This window comes from Vidua chalybeata, unplaced genomic scaffold, assembly GCF_026979565.1.
Source record: "Vidua chalybeata isolate OUT-0048 unplaced genomic scaffold, bVidCha1 merged haplotype scaffold_253_ctg1, whole genome shotgun sequence".
In the NCBI taxonomy this organism is placed as follows: Eukaryota; Metazoa; Chordata; class Aves; order Passeriformes; family Viduidae; genus Vidua; species Vidua chalybeata.
The window spans coordinates 30,156-45,967 of record NW_026530383.1 but is presented as its reverse complement, the minus strand read 5'-3'; the positions used below and the strand labels follow the sequence as shown (position 1 = coordinate 45,967).

Here is a 15,812-nt window from a genome sequence, read left to right as displayed (position 1 = left end):
TTCTTGCCTTCGCCAGGCTGCAACGTGCCCGCTAGTACCAAGAACTGGGCAGGAGTGGGCAGAGAGCACGGCCATCTGCCAGCAGGTTGCAGCTTGCCCAGGAAAGTGCAGTGTCCTTGGAATGTGCAGCAAATCTTATTTCCTGGCAAGGTCGGGCTAAGTGAGCAGTGCTGGTACACTTCTCCTTGAGAACTGGAGCGGAAAAGCTTTCGCTAAGATGTAGGCGACTAGAGAGGCAGAATACGCAGCTCCGGAGCTGGCCGAAAGCAAGTGCCGCTTGCCGGCGTCTTTCGGCAGAAGCGGCGCTTCGGAGCGCACCGCTGCCGCTCCAGTGATCTGTGCGCGAAGTAGCCGCTTCTTGTCCTCCGGCAGCCGGAGATCGCGGTAGCTTGCAAGAGGCGAAGAACGAAGCCGCGAAGAAGCGGCTTGTGTGCGAAGCTCGCAGACAGCTGCGGACGGTGGCTGCTGCTCTCCTGCCTCTTGAATTCACTCTTGGCATGCCAATGGGAGGTGTTCCAGGACAACTTTCCTGGGTTTTGACCTAGTCGTCATGCATCCCACCTTGGAAATTCTTGTTGCTCCCCAGAGGCTCCGAGATGCAGAGAACACGGTGGCAGCTGCTGAAAAGAAGGGCAACTGTGAGTTGGTCAAGAAGCAAGAACCTAGGCAGCTGCCTGTGCTTGGCAAGGAGCAGCTGCTGGATTCTTGCAATTGCCTTCAGTGCGCACAGAAGCCCGCTGCTCTGCTGCTTGTTTTTTCGCCTTCAGTCAATTACACACTGCTGAAGCTGAGGCAGGCTGTTCAGCTTTGCTGCTTTTCAGCATCTCAGCTGCCCTTCTGCTCTGTGACAGCTCTCCAGGTTTCTTGCCTTCGCCAGGCTGCAACGTGCCCGCTAGTACCAAGAACTGGGCAGGAGTGGGCAGAGAGCACGGCCATCTGCCAGCAGGTTGCAGCTTGCCCAGGAAAGTGCAGTGTCCTTGGAATGTGCAGCAAATCTTATTTCCTGGCAAGGTCGGGCTAAGTGAGCAGTGCTGGTACACTTTCTCCTTGAGAACTGGAGCGGAAAGCTTTTCGCTAAGATGTAGGCGACTAGAGAGGCAGAATACGCAGCTCCGGAGCTGGCCGAAAGCAAGTGCCGCTTGCCGGCGTCTTTCGGCAGAAGCGGCGCTTCGGAGCGCACCGCTGCCGCTCCAGTGATCTGTGCGCGAAGTAGCCGCTTCTTGTCCTCCGGCAGCCGGAGATCGCGGTAGCTTGCAAGAGGCGAAGAACGAAGCCGCGAAGAAGCCGGCTTGTGTGCGAAGCTCGCAGACAGCTGCGGGACGGTGGCTGCTGCTCTCCTGCCTCTTGAATTCACTCTTGGCATGCCAATGGGAGGTGTTCCAGGACAACTTTCCTGGGTTTTGACCTAGTCGTCATGCATCCCACCTTGGAAATTCTTGTTGCTCCCCAGAGGCTCCGAGATGCAGAGAACACGGTGGCAGCTGCTGAAAAGAAGGGCAACTGTGAGTTGGTCAAGAAGCAAGAACCTAGGCAGCTGCCTGTGCTTGGCAAGGAGCAGCTGCTGGATTCTTGCAATTGCCTTCAGTGCGCACAGAAGCCCGCTGCTCTGCTGCTTGGTTTTTCGCCTTCAGTCAATTACACACTGCTGAAGCTGAGGCAGGCTGTTCAGCTTTGCTGCTTTTCAGCATCTCAGCTGCCCTTCTGCTCTGTGACAGCTCTCCAGGTTTCTTGCCTTCGCCAGGCTGCAACGTGCCCGCTAGTACCAAGAACTGGGCAGGAGTGGGCAGAGAGCACGGCCATCTGCCAGCAGGTTGCAGCTTGCCCAGGAAAGTGCAGTGTCCTTGGAATGTGCAGCAAATCTTATTTCCTGGCAAGGTCGGGCTAAGTCAGCAGTGCTGGTACACTTTCTCCTTGAGAACTGGAGCGGAAAAGCTTTTCGCTAAGATGTAGGCGACTAGAGAGGCAGAATACGCAGCTCCGGAGCTGGCCGAAAGCAAGTGCCGCTTGCCGGCGTCTTTCGGCAGAAGCGGCGCTTCGGAGCGCACCGCTGCCGCTCCAGTGATCTGTGCGCGAAGTAGCCGCTTCTTGTCCTCCGGCAGCCGGAGATCGCGGTAGCTTGCAAGAGGCGAAGAACGAAGCCGCGAAGAAGCCGGCTTGTGTGCGAAGCTCGCAGACAGCTGCGGGACGGTGGCTGCTGCTCTCCTGCCTCTTGAATTCACTCTTGGCATGCCAATGGGAGGTGTTCCAGGACAACTTTCCTGGGTTTTGACCTAGTCGTCATGCATCCCACCTTGGAAATTCTTGTTGCTCCCCAGAGGCTCCGAGATGCAGAGAACACGGTGGCAGCTGCTGAAAAGAAGGGCAACTGTGAGTTGGTCAAGAAGCAAGAACCTAGGCAGCTGCCTGTGCTTGGCAAGGAGCAGCTGCTGGATTCTTGCAATTGCCTTCAGTGCGCACAGAAGCCCGCTGCTCTGCTGCTTGGTTTTTCGCCTTCAGTCAATTACACACTGCTGAAGCTGAGGCAGGCTGTTCAGCTTTGCTGCTTTTCAGCATCTCAGCTGCCCTTCTGCTCTGTGACAGCTCTCCAGGTTTCTTGCCTTCGCCAGGCTGCAACGTGCCCGCTAGTACCAAGAACTGGGCAGGAGTGGGCAGAGAGCACGGCCATCTGCCAGCAGGTTGCAGCTTGCCCAGGAAAGTGCAGTGTCCTTGGAATGTGCAGCAAATCTTATTTCCTGGCAAGGTCGGGCTAAGTGAGCAGTGCTGGTACACTTTCTCCTTGAGAACTGGAGCGGAAAAGCTTTTCGCTAAGATGTAGGCGACTAGAGAGGCAGAATACGCAGCTCCGGAGCTGGCCGAAAGCAAGTGCCGCTTGCCGGCGTCTTTCGGCAGAAGCGGCGCTTCGGAGCGCACCGCTGCCGCTCCAGTGATCTGTGCGCGAAGTAGCCGCTTCTTGTCCTCCGGCAGCCGGAGATCGCGGTAGCTTGCAAGAGGCGAAGAACGAAGCCGCGAAGAAGCCGGCTTGTGTGCGAAGCTCGCAGACAGCTGCAGGACGGTGGCTGCTGCTCTCCTGCCTCTTGAATTCACTCTTGGCATGCCAATGGGAGGTGTTCCAGGACAACTTTCCTGGGTTTTGACCTAGTCGTCATGCATCCCACCTTGGAAATTCTTGTTGCTCCCCAGAGGCTCCGAGATGCAGAGAACACGGTGGCAGCTGCTGAAAAGAAGGGCAACTGTGAGTTGGTCAAGAAGCAAGAACCTAGGCAGCTGCCTGTGCTTGGCAAGGAGCAGCTGCTGGATTCTTGCAATTGCCTTCAGTGCGCACAGAAGCCCGCTGCTCTGCTGCTTGGTTTTTCGCCTTCAGTCAATTACACACTGCTGAAGCTGAGGCAGGCTGTTCAGCTTTGCTGCTTTTCAGCATCTCAGCTGCCCTTCTGCTCTGTGACAGCTCTCCAGGTTTCTTGCCTTCGCCAGGCTGCAACGTGCCCGCTAGTACCAAGAACTGGGCAGGAGTGGGCAGAGAGCACGGCCATCTGCCAGCAGGTTGCAGCTTGCCCAGGAAAGTGCAGTGTCCTTGGAATGTGCAGCAAATCTTATTTCCTGGCAAGGTCGGGCTAAGTGAGCAGTGCTGGTACACTTTCTCCTTGAGAACTGGAGCGGAAAAGCTTTTGGCTAAGATGTAGGCGACTAGAGAGGCAGAATACGCAGCTCCGGAGCTGGCCGAAAGCAAGTGCCGCTTGCCGGCGTCTTTCGGCAGAAGCGGCGCTTCGGAGCGCACCGCTGCCGCTCCAGTGATCTGTGCGCGAAGTAGCCGCTTCTTGTCCTCCGGCAGCCGGAGATCGCGGTAGCTTGCAAGAGGCGAAGAACGAAGCCGCGAAGAAGCCGGCTTGTGTGCGAAGCTCGCAGACAGCTGCGGGACGGTGGCTGCTGCTCTCCTGCCTCTTGAATTCACTCTTGGCATGCCAATGGGAGGTGTTCCAGGACAACTTTCCTGGGTTTTGACCTAGTCGTCATGCATCCCACCTTGGAAATTCTTGTTGCTCCCCAGAGGCTCCGAGATGCAGAGAACACGGTGGCAGCTGCTGAAAAGAAGGGCAACTGTGAGTTGGTCAAGAAGCAAGAACCTAGGCAGCTGCCTGTGCTTGGCAAGGAGCAGCTGCTGGATTCTTGCAATTGCCTTCAGTGCGCACAGAAGCCCGCTGCTCTGCTGCTTGGTTTTTCGCCTTCAGTCAATTACACACTGCTGAAGCTGAGGCAGGCTGTTCAGCTTTGCTGCTTTTCAGCATCTCAGCTGCCCTTCTGCTCTGTGACAGCTCTCCAGGTTTCTTGCCTTCGCCAGGCTGCAACGTGCCCGCTAGTACCAAGAACTGGGCAGGAGTGGGCAGAGAGCACGGCCATCTGCCAGCAGGTTGCAGCTTGCCCAGGAAAGTGCAGTGTCCTTGGAATGTGCAGCAAATCTTATTTCCTGGCAAGGTCGGGCTAAGTGAGCAGTGCTGGTACACTTTCTCCTTGAGAACTGGAGCGGAAAAGCTTTTCGCTAAGATGTAGGCGACTAGAGAGGCAGAATACGCAGCTCCGGAGCTGGCCGAAAGCAAGTGCCGCTTGCCGGCGTCTTTCGGCAGAAGCGGCGCTTCGGAGCGCACCGCTGCCGCTCCAGTGATCTGTGCGCGAAGTAGCCGCTTCTTGTCCTCCGGCAGCCGGAGATCGCGGTAGCTTGCAAGAGGCGAAGAACGAAGCCGCGAAGAAGCCGGCTTGTGTGCGAAGCTCGCAGACAGCTGCGGGACGGTGGCTGCTGCTCTCCTGCCTCTTGAATTCACTCTTGGCATGCCAATGGGAGGTGTTCCAGGACAACTTTCCTGGGTTTTGACCTAGTCGTCATGCATCCCACCTTGGAAATTCTTGTTGCTCCCCAGAGGCTCCGAGATGCAGAGAACACGGTGGCAGCTGCTGAAAAGAAGGGCAACTGTGAGTTGGTCAAGAAGCAAGAACCTAGGCAGCTGCCTGTGCTTGGCAAGGAGCAGCTGCTGGATTCTTGCAATTGCCTTCAGTGCGCACAGAAGCCCGCTGCTCTGCTGCTTGGTTTTTCGCCTTCAGTCAATTACACACTGCTGAAGCTGAGGCAGGCTGTTCAGCTTTGCTGCTTTTCAGCATCTCAGCTGCCCTTCTGCTCTGTGACAGCTCTCCAGGTTTCTTGCCTTCGCCAGGCTGCAACGTGCCCGCTAGTACCAAGAACTGGGCAGGAGTGGGCAGAGAGCACGGCCATCTGCCAGCAGGTTGCAGCTTGCCCAGGAAAGTGCAGTGTCCTTGGAATGTGCAGCAAATCTTATTTCCTGGCAAGGTCGGGCTAAGTCAGCAGTGCTGGTACACTTTCTCCTTGAGAACTGGAGCGGAAAAGCTTTTGGCTAAGATGTAGGCGACTAGAGAGGCAGAATACGCAGCTCCGGAGCTGGCCGAAAGCAAGTGCCGCTTGCCGGCGTCTTTCGGCAGAAGCGGCGCTTCGGAGCGCACCGCTGCCGCTCCAGTGATCTGTGCGCGAAGTAGCCGCTTCTTGTCCTCCGGCAGCCGGAGATCGCGGTAGCTTGCAAGAGGCGAAGAACGAAGCCGCGAAGAAGCCGGCTTGTGTGCGAAGCTCGCAGACAGCTGCAGGACGGTGGCTGCTGCTCTCCTGCCTCTTGAATTCACTCTTGGCATGCCAATGGGAGGTGTTCCAGGACAACTTTCCTGGGTTTTGACATAGTCGTCATGCATCCCACCTTGGAAATTCTTGTTGCTCCCCAGAGGCTCCGAGATGCAGAGAACACGGTGGCAGCTGCTGAAAAGAAGGGCAACTGTGAGTTGGTCAAGAAGCAAGAACCTAGGCAGCTGCCTGTGCTTGGCAAGGAGCAGCTGCTGGATTCTTGCAATTGCCTTCAGTGCGCACAGAAGCCCGCTGCTCTGCTGCTTGGTTTTTCGCCTTCAGTCAATTACACACTGCTGAAGCTGAGGCAGGCTGTTCAGCTTTGCTGCTTTTCAGCATCTCAGCTGCCCTTCTGCTCTGTGACAGCTCTCGAGGCTTCTTGCCTTCGCCAGGCTGCAACGTGCCCGCTAGTACCAAGAACTGGGCAGGAGTGGGCAGAGAGCACGGCCATCTGCCAGCAGGTTGCAGCTTGCCCAGGAAAGTGCAGTGTCCTTGGAATGTGCAGCAAATCTTATTTCCTGGCAAGGTCGGGCTAAGTCAGCAGTGCTGGTACACTTTCTCCTTGAGAACTGGAGCGGAGAAGCTTTTGGCTAAGATGTAGGCGACTAGAGAGGCAGAATACGCAGCTCCGGAGCTGGCCGAAAGCAAGTGCCGCTTGCCGGCGTCTTTCGGCAGAAGCGGCGCTTCGGAGCGCACCGCTGCCGCTCCAGTGATCTGTGCGCGAAGTAGCCGCTTCTTGTCCTCCGGCAGCCGGAGATCGCGGTAGCTTGCAAGAGGCGAAGAACGAAGCCGCGAAGAAGCCGGCTTGTGTGCGAAGCTCGCAGACAGCTGCAGGACGGTGGCTGCCGCTCTCCTGCCTCTTGAATTCAATCTTGGCATGCCAATGGGAGGTGTTCCAGGACAAACTTCCTGAGTTTTGATTTTATTTTTCATGCATCCCACCTGTCACGATCCGCTTTTTGCAGGGTGTCGTGATGGTTCTTTTCACCGATCCCAAAAGTGCAAAAAGGCAAACAACAAGGGACTATCAGTTAATCACAACAAATGCACCTTTATTAGGGGCCAAACCAGTAAATGCGATAGTGGGGATCGGAAAGGAGATAAAAGGAGAGAGAGAGAGAGAAGAGGGGTATGGGAATAGCTACCAACACAGGCGAGATCCTCAGTGGTCCGGACGATGGGGATCCGTCTGTCGTGTCGGGGGAGTCTCCGAAGTTCTGGTCGACTCGGGGCTCCAGTTATAGTCCACAGAGGAAAGAGGGGGGAGCAAGTGTAACAACGAAAGTCCATTGTAATCGCCACGCGGGAACAGCTGAGTCCACAGAAACCACCAAAGCAAGACGAATACAATGAAGAATGAGTCCATTTGAATCACTGAAGGGAAGCAGGTCATGTCATTAGTGGTCAGACCACCAATTTCCCCTCCTCCCTGTAGCAGGGGTCTCAGTCTCAGTCCTTGGGAGGAGGGTTCTCATTCTTTGTTTGTCACAGTGGTAACGAGGCAGATGAGGGGTCTTCAATGAAGGACCCCGGGAGACACCCCAAAAGTTCATTTGGCTTAAGAACGGAGATTAGAAGCAGGCCGCGCATCAGGCTGTCCTGTGCTGGGTCCACGTCAGGTCTTTGCCAAGTCCTTGCCAAGTCCTTGCCAAGTTCTTGCCAGGCCTTGTTCGGAACAGCTAGCATGACGGTTCAGTGGTTGCACCTGCACTGTGTCCTGTTCTAAGCCGGAACTGCAGTGGAGGAAGGGATTCTTTCTCGTGGCAATCGGAAGGCAGAATGGAAAATGAGGGGCTTCAGACGGGCTCTTACACCACCCCGTGACTGACGATTGCCCTCGAAAGATCTTCATCAGCAGGGTTCCATGGTGTCGTCGTGGAGTCTTCAGGACTCATCAAGTGTTGGCAGCACATTCCAGGGAAAAGGGAAGAGAAAAAGGAAAGGAAAGAGAAAACAGGAAAACTAAGACAAGAATTAAATCAGCAATAGTTTGTTTAAATAATAATCAATATTAATCAATTAAACAATAAATTGATCAAATAATAAACCAGTATAATCAATATTAAGCAGTAAAGTAATAAACTTAGTATCATCGATATTACTCAGTATAATTTTATAATCAAGAAACAAAAATAATTAAAACAGTGATTAAAGGAAATCATAAAACAAAATGATGTAAAACATATCTACCAACCCTATAATCTTCTTGTGTCTACAGTCCTGGGAACATCTATAGTGTAAAGGATGTCGGCCAAGTGGTGTGCATTAATTATAGATGTTAATTTTGTTCATCGTTTCATCATTCTCCAATTTACAATAAGCAAGATTACTGATAAAACAAAACCAATCATAACTAAAATCAGAAGAACAACAACGGGATGGCACAATTTGTTCAGGATACCGGTGGCGGTGGGTGACCACCCGAAAAGGGTATCCCACCACTTGTGCTCGGCATCACTTTCCACCCTTTCTACAACACGATGTATTTCTTGCACATCATGATGAACAGTTACCAGAGTTTTCTGTCCATTCTCCTTGATTTTTCCTAGGATCTCTATTAGATCTTGATGAAGTAATAGTTGCTTTACCAAAGTAAGGTTCATCCCAATGGGAGTAGGCAGTAGCTTGTGAATCAACATGAGATTGGGTTCTAAAAGTTCATGTAAGGTAACTGGAGCTACAAAAGAAAAATCACATCCTGCAATTTTAGTAAAGTTGCAAGCACAATAATTTGAATGATTTTTAGTATCTACTACTGTACTTTCTATAAACACAGTATCACAAGCGGTTCTGAAGCAGGCACGCCCATTGCCTGTAGATACAAGGACTGTTTCAGAAGTCTCGTTAGGATGAATATCAAAATGACAGCTATTTTGTTCTGTGTCTAAACAGATATCTTGAGCTATAATTGCGTTACCTTCGCAGATAAACCCTAGTTGTTCTCGGATAGTACAGGACTCTAAATTGACAGTTTGCCATTTGTCATCAATTTGACGGGCCCATTCTCTATGTTCAGAAGGATAGAAAGTGGGTCCATCATGATTTAATCCTAATGCGATGCTAGGGAATATCAAATGCACTGAGGCATTACTTATGGTCAGCACAAAATGCTGTGGCTGTGTTTGTGTTAGGGTCATAGGTAAAATTCACTAAATTCCACCAGGATTGGAAATCTCTTTCAAAGTCAGTGGCACTGTCCCAGACTATTTTCCTAATCTCAGTAGGAAAAGTGCCTTCTTCACCTTCTCTTATAATTGAGGCAGCAACTGACTGCATCCATAATTGAGCCTGGATACAGCTAAGAGCTAAGGAAACATTGCTTTGTGTGGCATTAAGTGCATCAATGATCAATTTTTTATCCTTCACATTTATCTTTTCCCAATTTGGTAGAATGTTTGATAGCAAGCACTGATGTATTCCCAAGGCCGATAAGGACGACTGCAGTGGTTGCTGTATTTTGGTCAAATCTCTAGTCGTAGAAGCCAATTTATTCATTAATACCTCTGAACTGATTCCCAATTCTGTTCCCACAACACCAGTTAATGTCTCTTGGCACCCGCTTTTTAGGAGGGTTCCACTGTCGCAGCCAGGCTGTCCAAGCCTGAAAAGAGGTTTGCAAAAAGGGTGAACAAGCTGGTTGTATTTCTGAGACATTGTTTTGCATCAGGAATTTGACTTGTTTAAGAGACCATGCCGGATCAAATAATATCTGTTGTTGGCCAGTTTTCTTGATTATATATGGTCCAACTTCAAAAATTTTCGGGGTAAGCATAACTGGTGGCTGGGCTCGAGTGGTGGTAGTGGTGGTGGTATAAACCGTAGTAGATTGAGCTACAGCATTTATTATAAACTTAAAAGAAAGCCCTTTGGTGTTTTTTCCCCATAAACAAACCACTTCTGCAGTCTGTGTTAGTGTAAAATTGTGCCAACAATCCTGTACGCTTGGGTGCGTGCAGACCTTTTTGTGCTTAAAGAGATCCTTTCACTTTTTCTGCATGCTACCACAATTAGTTCAGACCACGGTCACTCAGCTGGTTTCTGGCCATGGGGTTGTGGTAGGATGCAGAAAAGTATTACCAGTTTGATCATGGATTAGGTGGTCTTCATGTCCCTTGGAGTTCTTCTGAAAAAGTAAACACAACAGAATTCTGCCACCGAGAGGCAGAAAAGTTAGAATGATGGAATTATTCAGCATGTATTTGTCCAATGCTCTTTCCCTAGAGCACCAGAGGCTTCCCATGCATATTTATTCAGAGGGGGTTTTAGCACAAGTGCTACTAGTCCTATAGTAAGAGAGGTCCACCAGAACAGGTTGGCCAGGGTCATGAGCTGGATTATTAGGATCATTTGGTAGAGAGCATAGGAGTCAGTGTAGATGCAGACCAAAGAGGAATTCTGTGCTTCTCGTTGAAAAACACGCCAGACAGCTATCAGCTCCCCAATGTGTGCACTACCTTCTCCCTCTGTAATCATTTGCTCACCAGAGGAAAAGTGGAGGGCTTCTGCCCTATATTTCCATACTTTTCCTTTCCCTTTAGCAGAAGCATCAGTAAACCAAGAGTTTGCTGATTGTTTGGGGCAGAAAGGAGGGGTTACTTTGATTACAGAGGCAGGTTTGTCCAAGCTCTCAGTTTCTTGGATTGGTAAAGTTTTTACAGATCCTTCTGTCATTGAGAAGAAGTTACAGTAATGTTCAACCTGAGCATACCACTTTCTCACTAAGGCCCTCTGGGCCACCCCGTCAGGAGGGGGAGTCCCACTAGTGGCTGTCTTAATAACCTTGAAGGGGCCTCTCAATACAACTGGTTGTTTTCGTGCAATTTTTTCTACTTCTAGGAAAGCTAAGATAACCATCAACAATCCTTTTTCCCAGGTAGTGTATCTTTTCTCAGCATCTTTGGAACCACGGGAGTAAAAACCAACAGGTCTTGTCAGACCCTCAGCACCCCGCTGCCATATGTGTACTGACAGCCCTGAGGAGGCAAATCCCCATTCCACCTGGAAAGGATCTGTAGGATGGATAGGGGTCTGCAAGTGCTTGATGAGCTGTTGCTTCAAAAATCAGCAATTGCAATGCTGACTCCTGAGAAAGACTCCAATCCCATTTCACCCCTTTCCTCAACAAGTCATAAAGGGGAACAAATGGGTCCTTCTGCTTACTAGGAAATCTATCTGGTCTTTCTACAGGAGATACAGCTGCTATCGTTTTTGGAAGGAGAATTGCTGTAGGTTTGAGTGATTCTGGAAGCCCACAAATTCAAGGGGTCGTTATCTCGGGCTTCACAGGTAATTGCATCAGGGATTCAAAGCCAGGAATTAATTTCTTTTTGTGAGTCATTTGCAGGCAAGCAGCTTTGTGCACATTTTCCAAGAGTTGGTCGGGGGTACTAATTATAGCTATGGGATCTCCCCTTTCCAAGGGGCTTGTTCCCCCGGCCCAAAAAGCTGCACGCTGTGTCAGGGACCATGTGTCACCTTTCTCTCCTGTTGTTAAGAAGACACCATGTCCCCAGTACCCACTGGCTTCCTGTTCAGTTAATTGAATTTGATCACCACCAGTGAGGGACACCCGGAAAACATATTCTGTTTCTGATTCATGTGGAGGGTGTCCATATTCCCTTTTAAGCTTAGCTAGCTCAGTGGCAGTGTTTAGTTGTGATGGTATGTGTTTGGTTGTGATGTGAGGTTGGAGATCATCATCACTGAGATAGCTATACACTGAGATAGTTTTAATCAAGGGTCTCAAGTGATGGCAGCAATGTTCCCCACAATTACTTGCTGCTTCAAGTTCTTGATGAGGATAGATTTGTTTCATGTGAGGAGTTTCCTTCTCCTCAGGCTCTGTAGAGGAATCAGCATGATGTGATTTGTTAACATGTTCCTCTGTTAAGGCAGCTCGCAATGCATAGATCACATCTTTTGCTTCATAGAACTGTTTTTGCAAAATTTCAACTAGATTTTGAAGGGAGTCTATTAGAGCATGTTCCTCACTTCTTCGCTCGAAGCCATTTTCTATAGCTGCCATAAGACAAGCTCCCAAAACTGAGCATAAGATAGTTTTATTTTTGCCCAGTTTGAATTTTGTTTCATGTTGTAATGAACACACTCTATCAATAACATTTTCTAAGTTCAACCAATTACTCTGTGCCCATTTTTCTCCTTCCGTAGAAGGTCTGGCATTGTGTTTGGCTAGTAGTGCATAAAATTCAGCTTTAATTTCAAGGCTAAGATTGTCACTCATTTTGTGAAGGGACCAAAACCACGACAGGGAGCTACAAACTTAAGTTCCACAAAACTACACAGCCCTCGCTGTGTCGCCCTTCGCTTCCCTGGCTGGGTGAAAGGACAATCATCTGCCTGGGAGGCTCTGCTTAGTTGCTTCAAGTTGTCCCTTCCTTCCCAGACCAGATACACAACAACAACGAAACAAGTGTCCCGCCTTTTGCACTAGTGGATCCTTTGTGAATTTCCAAAGACAGTGTGGGTGCCTTTTCAGCTGCAACCCTTCTGTCTAGACAGAAATCCTGTCCGTGACGCCAATTTTAATGTCACGATCCGCTTCTTGCGGGGTGTCGTGATGGTTCTTTTCACCGATCCCAAAAGTGCAAAAAGGCAAACAACAAGGGACTATCAGTTAATCACAACAAATGCACCTTTATTAGGGGCCAAAACAGTAAATGCGATAGTGGGGATCGGAAAGGAGATAAAAGGAGAGAGAGAGAGAGAGAAGAGGGGTATGGGAATAGCTACCAACACAGGCGAGATCCTCAGTGGTCCGGACGATGGGGTTCCGTCTGTCGTGTCGGGGGAGTCTCCGAAGTTCTGGTCGACTCGGGGCTCCAGTTATAGTCCACAGAGGAAAGAGGGGGGAGCAAGTGTAACAACAAAAGTCCATTGTAATCGCCACGCGGGAACAGCTGAGTCCACAGAAACCACCAAAGCAAGACGAATACAATGAAGAATGAGTCCATTTGAATCACTGAAGGGAAGCAGGTCATGTCATTAGTGGTCAGACCACCAATTTCCCCTCCTCCCTGTAGCAGGGGTCTCAGTCTCAGTCCTTGGGAGGAGGGTTCTCATTCTTTGTTTGTCACAGTGGTAACGAGGCAGATGAGGGGTCTTCAATGAAGGACCCCGGGAGACACCCCAAAAGTTCATTTGGCTTAAGAACGGAGATTAGAAGCAGGCCGCGCATCAGGCTGTCCCGTGCTGGGTCCACGTCAGGTCTTTGCCAAGTTCTTGCCAAGTCCTTGCCAAGTTCTTGCCAGGCCTTGTTCGGAACAGCTAGCATGACGGTTCAGTGGTTGCACCTGCACTGTGTCCTGTTCTAAGCCGGAACTGCAGTGGAGGAAGGGATTCTTTCTCGTGGCAATCGGAAGGCAGAACGGAAAATGAGGGGCTTCAGACGGGCTCTTACACCACCTTGGAAATTCTTGTTGCTCCCCAGAGGCTCCGAGATGCAGAGAACACGGTGGCAGCTGCTGAAAAGAAGGGCAACTGTGAGTTGGTCAAGAAGCAAGAACCTAGGCAGCTGACTGTGCTTGGCAAGGAGCAGCTGCTGGATTCTTGCAATTGCCTTCAGTGCGCACAGAAGCCCGCTGCTCTGCTGCTTCGTGTTTTGCCTTCAGTCAATTGCACACTGCTGAAGCTGAGGCAGGCTGTTCAGCTTTGCTGCTTTTCAGCATCTCAGCTGCCCTTCTGCTCTGTGACAGCTCTCGAGGTGAAACAGAGATTTTTAGAGTTAGGTTAACAAAATGAATTAAGCATTTCTAATTTAGCTTGTAGAGTTATCTGTTGAATTTTCAACCTTTTACTTAAGAAACCTCTGCCTAATACAAAGGGCAAGGGAAAATGCAAATTTCTGAAGCTTTTTGCATAAAGAACAATACCAGAAGAAGCAAAGAACCCAGATAAAGAAGCTCCTCTGTCTCTAAGCCTATCAAGACTGACAGACGTACTCAGATAAGCACCAAAGGACCAAAAGCGCACGCGCAGAGAGGAAAAGTTCAAAAGTTCAATCATGAGGAAGACCATAATCTTCAGCCTCAGGACCACCAAGAGACCCCCCGTACGACCACCACAGCAAACCACGCATGCCCAGAAGGGCGTGGACTTACTTAGCATGGGAAGCGAGGACAGGCGGGGCCAGGGGTTGAATACGCATGAAAAAGTCGTGCAGTGTATTGCATATGGAACATCTTTAATAAAAGTGTGGGTCAGACTGAGGCTCGGGGCACAAGTTTTGGAGAGCTATCTCACTTGTCCCGGGCGCTGACGTACATACCCACTTCATAACTAACCCAGGTTATGGAATCTATTGATTTATTCCGCGTATCGTTTCAGTTGGCGACCACGAAGGGACTGCTCTGCTCACCCGCAGGTCCGGTTGGGAGCAGACACCCTCAGGCGCCACGGGGCTTTTCCCCGGAGGGACTCTGCGCCTCGGCTGTACACTGCGGGGAGCATACCACGGCCCGTCGACTAGCGGATGAAAGCGGTGTGTATTAATTTATTTTCTTAAGGTTGGCACTGATAAGTCGCAAAAAGATGTTTTTGCGCGCAGGTTTGCCTAGGGGCTTGCAAGCAGACCGCCATCGGGGGAGAGGCCGGCGGCGGGAGGACCTCCCCAGCTGATAGCGCGGCTCGGGGAGGGCGAAATCGCGATTTCAGTGTGTGGTGTGTGTCCCGATTGCAGTGTAGTGTGTCTGTTACGTCCGGACGTGCGTGCTTGTGCGTGTGTGTGTATGTGTGAGTGGAACAGTGATGCGCGGTGCGGCGTTGCTAAGATAGAGAGACGCGGCGCGGCAGTGCTAGAGAGCGCATGCGCAGGGCAGCTCTCAGCCCACACTACCTGCTAGTGCGGGTAGTGCGCATGCGCGGGGCAGCTCAGCCACACTACCTGCTAGTGCGGGTAGTGCGCATGCTCGGGGCGGCTAGCAGCCACTCTACCTGATAGAGCGGGTGGGGCGCATGCGTGGCACGGGCTGTCCCTGGCGAGCGAGGGGAGCGCGGCGCGGGGCTTAAGTCGGGGCTTGCAAAGGTGCTTTAGGCGCAGCCCAGCTGATAGCGCAGCGGGCGCGCGGGCACAAGCCGCGGTTTGAGGAGCTGCTTTGAACGCCGCTAGCTGATAGCGCAGCTAGTGGCAGCGTGGTACAAGCTAGGAGTTACAAGCACCGCTTACAAGCATCGCTAGTTGGTAAAAAGCTTGCAAAAGTAGCCAGCGAGCCCGGCTGGGCTAAGAGTTAAGTGTTTGTTATACAATAGCACTGCCCTTCAGTGTGAAAAGCTGTCACTGGTGTAGGAGGAGGGGTTGGGGAAGGCAGTCTAGGGTTGCCATGGGAAACAGCAGTTGTATGAATTCTCCACCCCCTTTTGTAGGAGAATTGTACCCTCCCCCTGTCTTGTCAGTTATTGTTCAAGTCTGCCCCTTAGCCTAGAATCTTCTCTGTTCCACGTTTTCCCTTTAGTTCTTCCACCAAGAACACTCCTTTCCCTTTTCCCCACTGGTTAATGTTATATTTCCCCTCCCTTTAGCCTTCTCCCTGTGATAAATTGAGGCGAATAATTTGATTCAGCCTTTTGAAGGTCAATTAGAATTTTATTAATTACAGCAAGCAGTAGCAAGCAAAACAGCGCTGGGTGGGTAGGGGTCTCCTAACCGCCCCTCCTGCAGTGTCCCACACTGCAGTGCCCCACACCCCACCCCCCTTATTCAGTCTCTTTTATAGTTTCTTGGAGGTTTCTTCATTCGCGTCTCTTGCCATAGCGGTGGGCGTAGCTTGAGCATCCCTCTGCATCGTGTCTGCGTTGTGTCGAGGCAGGTGATCGTTGGTTTCACAATCGGTTCCGGACAATGATGGGCGTACCCGGAGCACTCCTACGTTGTCTAGTCCGGTGGCTGTTGCCTGGTGGTCGCTGATTTCATAATCAGCTCCGGCCATCCCCCAACATCCTTAGCCTGTGTCTGCAAGAGAAGCTAAGAAAAGCTCCCTAAATGGTGATTAATCATACTTGCGGTCTTGCGTTTTGCAATATGTCTATAGCCTTGCAATATGCCTATAGCCTTGCGGTTTGTAGCAGTTGCTTCTTTATTGTCCTTTTTTTAGTAAAACCCACGAGTTGCTGTTTCCCAACTTCA

At 50.9% G+C, this 15,812-nt stretch overlaps 1 long non-coding RNA gene across 2 annotated transcripts; it reads right to left on the bottom strand.

Annotated features, from left to right (window-relative positions):
- Positions 1–12,308: 12,308 nt before the first annotated feature.
- LOC128783383 (uncharacterized) lies at positions 12,309–15,347 on the bottom strand. 2 transcript variants are annotated; one of them, XR_008429135.1, is made up of 3 exons: positions 13,959–15,347; positions 13,264–13,872; positions 12,309–13,152 (listed from the first exon to the last, which is right to left on the bottom strand). It is a non-coding gene; the product is annotated as an uncharacterized LOC128783383 (long non-coding RNA). The 2 variants fall into 2 exon arrangements; XR_008429134.1 differs by having other exon boundaries at positions 13,264–15,347.
- Between the last annotated feature and the right edge of the window lie 465 nt (positions 15,348–15,812).